Here is a 13,719-nt window from a genome sequence, read left to right as displayed (position 1 = left end):
TCTACCAACATTTAGAGAAAATCTTACCAAAAAAATATTATTTTGCAAACATTTGTCAATAAATTGGCAAAAATTATGTCAAATTTCTATTTCTACTTTTTTTTTGGAACATTTTGTCAAAATTGTATTTTGTTTTTTGTCAAAATTTTATTTTTATAGAAAATTTTATTTTGGTAGAATATTTTGTCAAAATTTTATTTCGGTAGAAAATTTTGTAAAAATTTGATTTCGGTAAAAAATGTTGTCAAAATTTTATTTCTATAGAAAATTTTGTCTAAAGTTTATTTCTATAGAAAATTTTGTCAAAATTTTATTTCTATAGAAAATTTTGTCAAAATTTTATGTCTATAGAAAATCTTTTTTTCAAAAATTATTTTTTTTTATCTACAGAAAATTTATGAAGTACCGTGAATTCTACCAATCTACCAAACAGTAGAAGTTTACCAACTATAGTAACCATGATTACAATACTACGATAGTCTTTGTAAGTGGATATGGAACTAAAGAAATATTTAAAATTGAGGAGTTGACAAATAAAATTTTATTTTCTTTAAAATTCAGTCTAGAGGAGCTCTTGACAATAATCTTCCACTGGAATTCTTGTTGTTGATTTGGTGAAAAGTACTTTTTCGCTCAAAACATACCTTTGTTGTACATTCTTAAAAATTGTATTTTCCATCCCTGGTCGAAGGGAGTATGACAACAATGATACCAATGTAATGGAAACAGAGTTGCCAGAGCGTTTATTATTGTTGTATTAAACTGTATAACAGTAACCTTATACCATAATTGATTTCGTTCCATCTACTGAACATACCCTTTCATTCATATAAAAAGATTTATCAATAATAATCAGCCAATGTCATTGATTTATCTTCCGATGGATAAATACTAGAATTTCATTAAGCATCTAAATTACTATAACTTCTAAAGCTGTTTAATTGTTAATTTATAAAATTGAAAATATTTTATAGAGAATAATTGGTTTTATACTATGTATTCGTAAAAATACTAATGTACGAATTATTATGTCATAAATGCAACTCTGTGTAGAGTTAATAGCTAAGTTTATATATGTAATAATATAAATGTTATAGAAAAAAACAACAAATATATATTTAAGTAAAAATATACACATACATTTATTTAATACAACTAGGCTTTATGGATATTATAAAGTTTTTGTTTTTTGGATTTTGCTATAATTGTTGAACAAAAACAAAACCTAAATGAAAAACTTTTTTATAGAATATATTACATAAAAATTAAATAACAACTTCATTGTCCTGTAACATAAGTTTGTAAGCATATATATTCGTACTTTGAAGTCATTGATCTTTTGTAAAACAAAATAAAAACACATCCACAAATTGTTTAAGCAAAATACTTAGAAAAAATTATTTATATATAAAATAACAAAAAGTTATATAGATTATAATATTATTAAAAAAAATGTTACAAACTATGATATATCTATATATTTATACAAATTAAAATATTTACTATTTTTTCGATACATGATATTTCAGGATTATTTAGAACAAATTGTAATTATCATTAATTTTTAATGTTTTTACAGAAAAACAAAAAACCGATATTTTTATATTGTAAATCTGTTTCATTACATTTATTACCCTGTACATTAGCTTAATAGAAAAGCATTTCATAATTTCAAATCAAATATCTTTGTTATAGTTTAACAGTTCACAAACGCAAAAAAAATCCATCCCAAAATACAATTTTTAATTTAAGGTTTGCATAAATAACCATGGTTTGATTAAAGCTAATGCGAGATTTCTGAAAACCCAATTATTACCCACTATTCATATGCATGTATTGCTCATGGGAACAGAAGGAACATTGTCCTACCATAAAATTGGCTTGCTGTCTGATATGTTAAACTTGATAAAGTGTGAACGGCCCATAAGAATTTCTACTCGTAAACTTGAACTGGCAACTCTAGCTGAAATTTCGTTTGCTATGTATTTCTTATGGACAATATAAGTGCCAAAATAAGTTTTCATAATTTGTTTATCGCCTTCATGAATAGCGTTATTGATTTTTTCTGTAAATCGAATACAGCCGGTGCATTATTATTTAATTTTAATTGATTCGAAAATCATTGCAAACAATTGAATTTTCGAATGTCTTTTTTTCCAATTATCAGTTTATAGAAAAAAATGCTACAAGAAAATGGACATATTAAAACTTATTTTTCTTTTCCGAATTACAAACAACTTATTCTGTTAATACCACCTACATATTAAACATTAAGTTATCTATTTATGGCAAAGTCCTGTACAAAAATCTTTTGCATATCAGCCAATTGCAAAAGATTTATGTAAATCCTATTTAATGTTAAACTTATTGTATATTTTTTATAACATTTTATTAAAGCAATAATTTATGCATTATTTTATACAAAATGTTGTTTTACTTTATTTTAATGGCAGACAAAATTACATGGTTGGTTAGGGTTTTTTTCATAAGAATAACTAACATAACCGGAAAAGTTCCGGTGTACGATGTATTCGCTCATATTTTTGCTAAAATTTTATTTCTATAGACAATTTTCTCAAAATTTTATTTCTATAGACAATTTCCCAAAAATTTTATTTCTATAGAAAATTTTGCCAAATTTTTTTTTATAAAAAAATTGAAGTACATCTTAGTTGGAGAGGAATATTTTGCAAAATCTACCAAAACATCACCAATCTAGCAAATAATAAAAAAACTACAATTTTTTGTAGAATTCTACCAACTGTGGCAACCGAGACTGCTACTCCGAGTATTGTTATTATTGTAGTTGTACTAATGGTACCTTTTTAACTTTCCATGCTACCACAAATGACTATCAAACTTTTCTGAAAAGTTCTCCTTTACTCTGCTAAATGTTTTTAGAGGTTCGCGAAAATGCTATGTTTCGTGTACTAAGCAGAATTAACTTTGAAAGTGATGTGAAGTCTGATTAATTTTAAACAATTGTATTAATTGTCTGGAAACAGAAATCCGCTTAATATAAAACAGATTCTCACAGGTATTGGTCTATGAACTTGTGTTGAATTGTAACATTTTTCAAGTGCTTATAAGGTACTGTGATTGGCAACTCCAATGAGGTTTGTGTAATTGCTGAACTGTATCAAAAACATTCCTGTCACAGAATATTCATAATAATTATGGTTTAGAGATTGAATACGATGTGGGCAATGTGTCGTGCAGTGTTGCCAGGTTAGGGGGGTTTCCCCCCAAATTTAGGGGGATTTTTAGGGGTAAAATTTATTTGGGGGGATTTTTGGGGGTAAAAAATTATTTCAGACCTTATAAAGTGGAGCAATTCTCAAGCAAATTCGGAACGATTCTAGCATGAGTTATGAGAAAAAAGATGCGGAAAGTCAACAAGAAGATCCTAAATACAAACAAGTATCCAAGTACTCGTACTCTTCTGTTGAAAGGGCATTTTTAATATTTGACAAAATTAAAAACAATCGTATTTTAACTTAGCAGCTGAAAGCTTTTTAAGAGTAAGCCCGCTTTTTAAATTGATATACATATTGTATTATTACATCCATAAAAAAAATAATTTCCTCAGGGATGAAATGTTAAACAAACGAAAATCTCTTTCGTTTTAAAGTATTTTCTTAAATCGGTAGTCTATCCCCCTTACATTTTTATTTAGAAAAACGCTGTTAAGGACTGCTGTTGTCATTATTCAACCAACAATCGTTAGATTAATAGTTTTATAATAAAATCCATGGTTATTTAATTTTTGTGCCCAGATTTTCTATCCCTTTCAGCTATTTATTACCCCCACAAATTCTATATATATTTCGAATTGCTTGCCTATTTTTGTTTGTGTAAGAGATTTTCTTTCATTTCCTGTATCGTACAGTTATTCCCCTTTCATAGTGTGGTTGAAAGTGATGCAAGGAAATGTTTAAATATGCATTAATGTGTAGCCTACTCTACACCTTTCGTTCATGTGTCAAAGAATTTACCATCTATCAGGGAAGGCAATGTCCTTACAAAATGTTTAGTGCGCTTAATACACACAAAGAATATAAGCTTACATTTCATATATTGTTTTTGATCCTTGTGACCATGTTTCAATTGACAGCAGAGTTTACCCTAAATGGAGAGTAGTAGAAGTGGATGATTTGTAATGCATATCCGAACTGTTATATTTTATTTTGCATTGGCTTTTTTTGATTTGTAATCCTTTTATAAGGATGAAACCAGCTGCGTTAACGTAGATAGTTTCACCAAATTGAAATCTATTAGTGGGTAAAAACAAGCCTGTGAGGTAACACGATAGCAGAAAACATGATCGCAGATAAAACTTGCAGATCAGGGTTCAGCGTTGCCACTAAGGATTTTTATTTTGAACCAACATTTTTCCACAGTTGGACCAAACAATCGTACAACCGGGCCATTTTTCTAAATTAAATTAATATCATTTAATAGTTAAATTTTTTTTCAAAATTTTACTCCAAAATTTCGTCAAATTATTATTTCTATTCAAAATTTTATTTTTATAGAAAATGTTGTCCAAATTTTATTTTTATAGAAAATTTAGTCAAAATTTTATTTCGGTCGAAAATTTTATTTCTGATGAAAATTTTGTCAAAATTTTATTTCTATTGAAAGTTATCGCAAAATTTTATGTCTATATAAAATTTGTACAAAATTTTCTTCATATACAAAAATTTTTGCATAATTTTGTATCTATACAATTTTGTTTTTTTTTTTAGTTTATTTCTGTACAAAATTTTGGCAACATTTTATTCCTATAAAAATTTTGTTAAATTTTTTTTCTATAGAAATTTTGGTGAAATTTTTATGTGTATAGAAATGTTTGTGAAAATGTTATTTTTATTTCGGTTGAAAATTTTGTCAAAATTTTATTTCTATAGAAAATTTTGTCAAAATTTTATTTCTCATGAAAATTTTGTCAAAATTTTATTTCTATAGAAATTTTTGACAAAATTTTATTTCTATAGAAAATTTTGTCAAAATTTTATTTCTGTAGGACATTATGTCAAAAGATAATCTTCTGTTATGAAGTACCATGACTTGTATCAATCTACCAAACAGTAGAATTCTACCAACTGTGGCAACCATGGTTACAATACTAATGTAATCTTTGTAAGCGGATATAAATATATATATATATATATATATATATATATATATATATATATATATATATATATATATATATATATATATATATATATATATATATATATATATATATATATATATATATATATATATATATATATATATATATATATATATATATATATATATATATATATATATATATATATATATATATATATATATATATATATATATATATATATATATATATATAAAATTGAGGAGTTGACAAACAAAATTTTATTTTCTTTAAAATTTTGTCTAAAGGAGCTCTTAACAATAATCTTCCAATGGAAGTATGTATTGAAATTTATTAAAAAGTACTTTTTCGCTCAAAAAAATACCTTTTTTGTACTTTCTTAAAAGTTGTATTTTTCAACCCTGATTTATCAGCGTTTATTGTATATTATCTGCATATGTTAGACAATCACTCGCCACAGTCTTTAGGCGATTTGATAGAAATGTCCCGAAGATAAACTGATTTTGACTAGCGTTCATATTATAATATATGAACTTAAAGAAGGTTGCAAAAAAGTACTAAATTTGTTGAGGGAGTACTATAGTACTTATTTTGCTCAACTAGTATCAGAAAAGTGTCAACATAATCAACCCTGATACAGATAATATTTGATTGGCAAAGTAAAAACAAAGCCTAGTGGCGACAGCACTACTTTTAAAGTCTGCGAATTGGTCGTAGAGCACTTTCACATCAAATGAAACCTGACTTTTTAATCTGATCGGATGAAATTTGCTCTTCCAAGAGGCGCTGGAAATCAAATGGTGTAGAGGCTATACCTAAAGGTGGTCCGATATGACCCATTAACAGACAGATCGATAGATCGACTCAGAATTTCACCACGACCCAGAAGTATATATACATACTTTATGGGATCTAAGACCAATATTTCGATGTGTTCCATATGGAATAACAAAGTTACTATACCCCCATCCTATGGTAGAGGGTGTAAACGTATTATTTGAAAAAAGGTTTCATTTGAATTGAAAAAGTTTTATTTCATTTGAAATTAAGATGTGTTGGGTTAGTTTAGGTTATAGAGGATGACACCAAATACATAGAAAGGAAAAATGGTGTCCACTTAGACCAATATTTCGATGTGTTCCATATGGAATAACAAAGTTAGTATACCGCCATCCTATGGTAGAGGGTGTAAACGTATTATTTGAAAAAAGGTTTCATTTGAATTGAAAAAGTTTTATTTCATTTGAAATTAAGATGTGTTGGGTTAGTTTAGGTTATAGAGGATGACACCAAATACATAGAAAGGAAAAATGGTGTCCATTTAGACCATTGGTCTTTCCTTCCCTCTTGGTCATCTATCTTCCTCTGCCAAGGTCGGTCTCATCTCCTTTGAGTTCTTCAAAAAAAAGAAAACGGTGATCTAGATCTTCCATCCAGAATCCTTGATAAAGGCGAGTATATCCTTTAAATTACATTCCATTACCTCAGTAATATCCTGAAAGAAAAAGTAACCCAGTATCCTGTTTCTTCTAAAAGATAACGCCGGACACTGGCACACAAAGTGGTAAGAGTCTTCTGTAGTCTGTCTCTGGGTCAAGGCACCATCTACAAATATCATCGGCCATTAAGCCAATCCTTATCATATACTTCCCAAGTGTGTTGTGTCCTGTTATGGTGCCTATTAACGGCCTCAAATCCTCTCTATTCGTCGCCATTAGAAATCATGAGTTTATACTACTCTTGTTCCATATGAGTTTTGTCTGCTCGCAACCCACAGAGGAAGTCCATCGTTCCTTCCACAGATCATTATATTTAACGGTTACACTGTGAGTATATAAAGTTTGCGGGGGAAACATCCGTGACGATGTTACCCATGCCGCGTGCACATTCCTTAGTCAGCACATCTGCCTCCTCATTGCCCATTATTCCATAATGTCCAGGTACCCAGCACAGAGTTATGTTATGCTGTTCAGCGGAAACTCTGAGCTCTCTACAACAGCCTTCATTGCTGCCTGACTGTTGATGAAAAAGCAGATATCGCTTCTGAATATCGGGCCTCATCAACAGTAGCTCCGCAGCTTTGGCAAGAGCAAATACCTCCGCCTGAAAGATGCTGCGCGTTGTTCATTCCATATGACTCCCTGATTCCTAGCACCTCGCAGTAGATATGTTACTACTGCCCGTGCCTTCAGCCATTTCGATCTGTTCAGATCTCCAAACATCTCCCAGTCGTCTATACTTGGGATAATCAATCTTAGCTTGTCCTCATATATATGCCGAGTCACCATATAGTCCATCCTTAAGCGTTGCCCAAATGGAGCAACAAGTTCCGTGTGCCTGCATGCTGTGTTTCCGAGTAATTCGAAGCTCTTTATTCTCATGAGATTTGATAAATACTATATACAACTTTCTATTCTTCTCACATTACCATAGCATATCCACATAAACAAGTGCTTGCTTACAAAAACTGAGGGATGCCATTGTTTTTCAAGAAACCCGCCTGCTTTGCCGACGTGTATACCATCGAGAACTCTTAACAAGACCGCACGTATTCATAACTGGCTCCTTAGAGTATTAATAGTGACCTTCTCCTGGTAAAATATCCCATTACACCATTGTTCTCCTGGCCATTAATCACGGCAATAGTGGTGGCATCAAACAATTAGTCAATAGAGAATCAGTGAAACCAACCAAGAAACCAGTGGCTCTTCTCAGCAAAGCCAAGACCAATATGTGGGAGGCAAGAACAGACGCCAATATTACTACATGTGTGGGTGGGTGAGTGGTTTATTGGTTACCTCTATCTGCAGTTAATGGCACTACAGACAGACAGTTAGTTGTTCGGAATGCATATCCTCATATCCCAATGAGGCGTTGTTGCTACCGCACAACATCATTTGAAATTGTGATGAGAGTGGTATGGCACCATAAGGGCTTCCAAGTGAAAGCGTTAGATGTCTTGCCTCACACAATAACACAAACGACAACAATATATGCTGATGAACAGTTGCATGGTATATGACTATGGCAACGACCCAGTGTGACATGGTAAAGCAGATCGAGATGAAACATTCGTTTCGTTTTGGCATCGTCGGTATTGTTATTGAAAGTATGTGTTTGTGCAGCATTTGGTTGAATGTGGCGGAATTTTATTGGGTTATTTAGTCCACAAGAAATGTATATCTTAGTATTTCTTACTTACTTGGAAGCAATGCATGTGCCATCGTCTGCTATGGGGGTTACTAAATTAGGTCAGTTGGTTTTTGGTACAAGCAGCCATGTATGTAGCCCCCATGTGTTATGTACCATATAAAGAATAAAGGACAACCTATTTCCAAACATTTTGTGAGGAAGTTTGGTTCGCTTGTAGATTCACCAAAAATATATGTACTTATTCGAAATGTTCAAGGTCATTTCGATCTGGAACAGTATTTAGTAACGGCAAACGTCAATTGTGCTACTACGTTCACACTATGCATGAAATCTCGATGTTTAGTACACAAATCTAGAGCAGTGTTGCCAGAATTGAGAATTTCTCCCTCACTTTGGAGATATTTTTTCGTGGTTTGGGAGATATTTTTTCGTAGTAGGGAATATCCATAAATTTAGGGAGTTTTTTTGGGATTTTCTAGGGAAAACCGTTCAGTATAATAAATCGGGTTTACATTAAATTCGTTTTATTTCTACATTTTTAGAATAGGCATACATTGCTCCAAATGGAGGTTTTGGACTAGAAATTTTGAGCTAATTTATAATTTTACTCAGCTTTACTGAGACATAGTTTTACAATTGCAATATCATTTCGTGTGGGCTCGGGCCTAAATTTTGCCCCCTCATCAGGGTTCATCTTGTCAAATATATATTGGGGATTTTTGTGGGGAATTATAATTTAAATTGATGATTTTTGGGGACAAACGCGTTCCAATTTGGTGACAAAAGCCAGAAAAATTCTGGCAACACTGATCTAGAGTGTTCATTTGGGGATTTAACTGCTATTATTAGTTTGTTTACAAACGGAACATTTTTTTAGTTCACAGTGAATATTCTCATTTCAATAAAAAATTAACTAACCAACAACAATACAAAAGTTCAAGTTGGTATCTTTTGATTTAACTTAGGTTTGCAACAATCAACTAAGTTCCTGATTTGGAAAATATATACCATGCATATAGAATAGAGTTCATATCGGGGCCAACAACGCCTTGTGATCGACCCAATCTTATTTCTTGGCTATCCAGAACTAAGATTTGATTCATAACTATACACATGTTGACCCAAATGCAATTTTCTTTTTCTCAAGCAACCGTCTCCTGGTTTTGGCTTTTGAAATCTAAATCTTATTATAACTCGTAAACTGGTATAACAAAAATTGCATATTTTCCAATTTTAAAAATTATGACTGATTTTTTTTTACAGCAGAGCCTATTCCTTTATTTTTTTCAAAGAACTTGCCAAAAACTGGGATTGGGGATTTTTGTGGGGAATTTTAAATTTAATTGGTAATTTTTGGGGATGAAAGCGTCATATTTTGGGGACAAGAGCCCGAAAATACTGGCAACACTGGTGTAGGGAGAAAAATTATAAGATGATGGCAACACTGAAATATAATATTATTTGGACTTTAATGTGAATTTTTATTAGTTAATAGCAAAGTTAAGCTTTGCTATTTATAACTCGTCGCTTCAATTTGTAACTTAGTTACCGATAGAAAAACTAACGGCAAATAACCCCAGGATCAGGATAACCGGGGAAGGTTGGCCACCTTTTGGAGAAGAAAATTGTACGAGCTTTATTGCTTTTGTAATTGCTGGATCTACTCTTATACCTTTTCATATAATAACGTTGGAACCAGATTTGAGAAATTATCTAAAATATATCATTATAATGATTGATAACATGTTTTTTGCCTTGTCATCTCATTGTATTGTACCTTTAAATATTATTTATAATAGTATAAATGACAAATATCACGCAAAAGAAACGAAATAAAAATTCAACAACATCAAACTCATCTTAAACTTTATCTGGAGTGAGCCGAAATATAACACTAGACGGCTCTAACTGTACTGAAATGTGTCAAGTGAAATGTATCGTCAGGCGTTATTTGTCTATATACTCCGTTCACAGGCATACATATTTTGTTGTTGCCATTTTACGAGTCTGTGTTTGTGTTTGGAAATGTTTTGGCATTTAATAACTGATATGAAACACTCACAGGCGGGCCATGAGCAAAGCAACGGCATTTCAAGGGCCCTAAGGCTGGCATTAAGTTCGCATTATCAATTTTTAACGGTTACTTTTCTTTTGTTGTTTATTTTAATGATAATTAACTTTTTCAAGTTTTGCTTTGAAACATTTTCTTTACAATAAAAATTGGCCCACAAAATTTTAATTTCATTCTGGTTTTACATATTTGGATTTTAGCGACTAAATCTGAATTTATGGAATATCGTTTCTACATGAAAGATCGTTTTAATGCTATTGCAGATCGTAAATTATGGCACTTCTTGGTGTTAGATGATATGGAGTTGGCACAAATGTTTACTTTTTTTAACCCAACACTTGTCATAGTTGTGGAAGACATTAGAATACGTAAAATAACGTCGTTAAACATCTATTTCAGTTCTCCAAAACAATTTTGGATGTGCTTACTTCCATCCGATATTCTGGCAATAGCATTTCGTCCTTTATCTACGCTTGATGTTCTCTAATAATCACCCATAACTATACTACTGGATTGTCTGAGGTGAAAATCTCCCAAACCTTTGCTATCAATAAACAAAACCACATACACTACTGGAGAGAATCGTCGTTTGGCCTGTCATAAAAACGAGTACGAAACGATTCAACTGAAATGAAAATGTATCGACACGAACAGTAGGGTTTTGCTATGAAATGTCTATGGTTGAACAGTTGTGTTGAAATATATAGTTACGTAATTAAATAAAATTCTAGATCTCAAGCTTGGCAAAATAAAGAATTTTATTTAAACTGAAAAAGATCGAATAAGAAACAAAATAAATCAATTAATAAATAATTTTATTTACAAAAACCAAGCCAAGTTAGCATACACGTCTTTCATACAAAGGTAGCGGGTTCAATCTCAGTTTCGGCCGTACTTCAAAAAATTGTAATGCCGGTGATATATCTGAGTGAATCAAAGCTTGTCTATGGGCCTGTTCGAAACCGAAACTTTTTACTATGGTGAAATATCAATTTACTAGGGTGAACAACAATTGCTAATTGGGTGTACTCATTTCTTTAACAAATAAAACTACTTTTAGTTTGGTTTGATATAATCAAAACATGCCAAGCCTAGTGATGTCGTAAATGCTAGTGAAATTATACTCACCTCGTTTTACGTCAAATTTTTACTAATGCTAGTAAAAAGTTTCGGTTTCGAACAGAACCTATATTACAATTGACTGAATGGAATGGATGGAAAATTTATTCTGATAATTAGTTGATAGTTTTGCTGCAAGTGGAGAATGCCGATGAGGAATGTGGTAATTCCGAAACATGTGTTCATCCAACCATCATGCAGTCAATAGGGTTTTGCCCAAATAAATTTGACAAACATTATTTTCCTCTGTTGGTTAAGCTACTCTTGTAGTTTGGTCAACGCAATGGTTTTAAAGCCGAGATCAAAAGAACAAATATGATTGAAGTACAAACCAACAATAAAAAAACAAAAACGAAATTTTTTTTTTTTTAGAAAATTTTGTCAAAAATTTATTTTTATTTGTCTACAGAAAATTTATGAAGTACCATGAAGTGCAACTGTGACAACCGTGATTACAATACTAGGGTACTCTTTGTAAGCGGATATAAAACTAAAAAAAATAAATATTTAAAATTGAGGAGTATACAAACAAATTCTATTTTCTTTAAAATTCAGTCAAAATTGGAATATTAAGAGCCAAGAGCTCCTGGCTCTTAATATTCCAATTTAGTGAAAAGTACTTTTTCGCTCAAAAAACTACCTTTTTGTACTTTCTTAAAAATTGTATTTTCCATCCCTGTCACTATATAATCTCTGCTAAATATTTCACCACTGCTATATGAAGCTTTATTAAACACCCACTGGCATTAACGTTGACTGCTAAAAGCAGACATAATAACGATTGTAAACAACTACTCATACATACATCCCTATGTGAATTATACACACAAATCTCCGAATGCTTACACTGGTGAATGCTTAAATGATGGACAGACAGACAGCCATTTGTTGTTGAAAGAAAAAGACAAATTAAAGCAAAACTGTATAACGGCTACGAATTTGCATGTACTTGTATGTCCACTTACCCACTGATAATCACCCGTGACTGGAAGTTCGGAATAACAATGTTATCAGAACCACACTCGCTTTAATAACAGTGATGTGTAACTTTATTGTTGACGTCGAATCCTCATGTTCATGAGAATTCAAACAGCTCCAGAGTTTTTGCTCTGTGTTCTATCCTTTACCACATTGTATATATAGTTGGGCAGTAGGTTTTATCTTTAAGGAATTTTAAGTCAAATAAAACTTAGCGATTGGACCTTAAATATCATATTTGTCCCTTAAAAACACTGTAACCTAAACTCTACATCTCTTAGGGCCGGTTTCTCAATGTCTCGTTACTATTTGTAGTGCTGATCCCATATAATAATTTTACTAACCGGTGGTCTATTTTGTCAACATTTTATTTCTATAGAAAATTCAAAATTTTATTTAAAATTTTATCAAAATTTTATTTCTTTAGAAAATTTTATCAACATTTTATTTCTATAGAAAATTTTGTCAAAATTTTATTTCCATAGAAAAATTTGTCAAAATTTTATTTCCATAGAAAATCTTGTCAAAATATTAGTTTTACAGAATTTCTCAAATTTTTTGTCTATAGAAGATTTTGTCAAAATTTTATTTTATAGAACGAAAAGTATTGTAGGGGAATTTGTAGGGAAATTTTTTTTGGAAATGTGGGGGAAAGTAGGGAACTTTTTTTGTCCTTGTAGGGTAAACCGAAAAATTTCTCTGGCAACACTGGTTGGATGAGATGGATGTTTGGACCTAACCTTCAATTGTGTAGATCATGATCGAGTATACTCACACAGTTCTCGAGTGTCCACCCCATCCGTAACATATAAATCTGCCAGTCTTCCCAAGGGCTAAAGCAATGTCAATTGCTAATTGTCTTACATTTAACCTAACGTTGATACTATTTACGAAATACGTACACAAGAAGAATACGCTAAAAATTGTTTTTCATTCACAAAAACCATAGAGTACTACCTCTATTGCTGATACGTATTATACATACATACATATGTGTTAAATCGTTCTTCCAAGTGTATTCTTATTATGAATGAATGAGAGCACGTCTTGTTTGTATGAATCGAGCGATTGTGTACCCAACACCATCATGGCAAATTCTTACCAAGTTCCAAACAAGTACATGTGGTCATCATTTGACGATGCAAAGAAGTGGCATTCACATGTATGAAATGTATATTAGGTTTAAGTTGTAATATCATTAATATTGTTCAGAGGTTCGGCACATTAGTAAATTCCTATGGACCTGTATGAGATC

General features: G+C 31.2%; 1 protein-coding gene and 1 long non-coding RNA gene across 2 annotated transcripts in view; one reads left to right on the top strand and one right to left on the bottom strand.

The window, feature by feature from the left end:
• Window positions 1-523, top strand: part of SerT (Serotonin transporter) — a 35,614-nt gene extending 35,091 nt beyond the window's left edge. The window contains exon 10 of the mRNA XM_075311099.1: window positions 391-523. The gene's annotated coding sequence lies outside the window, so the exon portion shown is untranslated. The remainder of the gene's footprint in view (window positions 1-390) is intronic.
• Window positions 1-13,719, bottom strand: part of LOC142239321 (uncharacterized) — a 46,860-nt gene that overhangs the window by 31,078 nt on the left and 2,063 nt on the right. The gene's annotated exons all lie outside the window — the stretch shown is intronic.

The sequence above is a fragment of the Haematobia irritans genome, chromosome 5 (genome assembly GCF_050003625.1).
Source record: "Haematobia irritans isolate KBUSLIRL chromosome 5, ASM5000362v1, whole genome shotgun sequence".
NCBI lineage: Eukaryota > Metazoa > Arthropoda > Insecta > Diptera > Muscidae > Haematobia > Haematobia irritans.
Note: the sequence above shows the minus strand (reverse complement) of the source record. Positions and strands in the feature narration are given on the sequence as shown.